Genomic DNA, 1,443 nt, shown 5'->3' with positions numbered 1-1,443 from the left:
TCTACCTCCACAGCCTGTCTAGACAATGGAAAGATTAACACTGCGGAACAGAATCCTTAAGAACCTTTGGAATCAAATGTTTTTTGAAAAGTGCATGTGAGAAACACGAGCCGGGTTAGTTAATTACGTGCGAACCTTGATTCCTAACACCTGGCATTTGCGTCCAGTTCTGATGCTTTGAGACAGCTTCCCCCTCCCTTACCTCTGACCCTGTGGACCGCGGCTGCTCCTGTGGCCTTGCGTCCACGCCGTGAAGGCCACCAGGAGGCGTCCCCAGCCTGTGGCTGCCCCTCACCTCACCTTCTCTTTAATGAATTCATTTCTGTCGGGAAAATGCTGCCTCAGCTCGCTGGAGTAAAGAAAGCCACTCAAGAATCTTTTGGGTTTTTTTTTTTTTGTTTTTTTTTTTTAACTCTTAAAATCCCTCACTGCCTTTCCGCGGCTTTGAGATAGATCCGGATTGGGACCTCCCGCCCCATCCCGGCAAGGTCTGACCCCGTACGCCAGGGCCTTCTCCAGACCCCTCCTGCTGAGTCCCTGGCCTGGCCTGCTCCCCTCCTCCCCTCCTCCCCTCCTCCCCTCCTCCCCTCCTCCCCTGGCCGCGGCTGTGGCCTCGGTGCCAGCCTAGAGCAGACCCAGCTCCCAGGTGGCGCGTGTCACGGGACAGTGCTCCTTTCCCGGCCCCCATTTGCAGTCGCAGGGCTCCCGGGCTCACCCCACGGTGCCCAGGGGCCACGGCGGGGAGGTGGAGTCTCGGTGACAGCAGTCCGCGCCGCCTCAGCCCTGCCCTGTCTCTGCTCGGCACTTCTGCAGCCAAGTTTGCAGTCTCTCCACCCGGCCCCAGCCTGCCCTGCGCAGGGCGCCGGCTGCCCTGGTGCCCGTGGCTGAGAAACCGCCTCTGAGGACGCCCGGGCCGAGGAGCCTGGTGCTTGGATCCGTGTGTGCTGTGATGAGGGCTCAGCCGGGCCAGCGTCACCCACAGCCGCCTGCTCCCGGAGGCCGAGCGTCCCGGGGCTTCATCGTGTAGGAGTCCACACATGCCTGACACCCACAGCCACCGCATGCTCTCTGCAGGCACATGTGTGTAACTACCCGGGCACGTGTGTGCGCGTGTAGGTGTATGCATATGTGTCTCTGTGTTTGCATACTTGCATGTGTTTTGTACATAGGGGTTTGTGTATCTATGTCATGTATGCATATCTGCATATGTGCTTGTGTACATGTTTATGTGTGTGCCTGTTTATGTGCTATTGTGTTTCTGTGCATTCACATGTTTACTTTTGTGCAAAAGGTTTTATGCATACATGCATGAATTTGTGTTTATATGCATATGTGCTATGAATGTGTGCATTCGTGCACTTGTGAGTTTGTGTCCATGTATCTTGTGTTTGTGTACCTGTTTTTGATGTGTACGCCTCTGTGTGTGTTTGTGTCTGTATGTGT

The sequence above is a fragment of the Sorex araneus genome, chromosome 9 (genome assembly GCF_027595985.1).
Source record: "Sorex araneus isolate mSorAra2 chromosome 9, mSorAra2.pri, whole genome shotgun sequence".
NCBI lineage: Eukaryota > Metazoa > Chordata > Mammalia > Eulipotyphla > Soricidae > Sorex > Sorex araneus.
The sequence above is the reverse complement of the archived record's forward strand: the minus strand, read 5'-3'. Positions refer to the sequence as shown.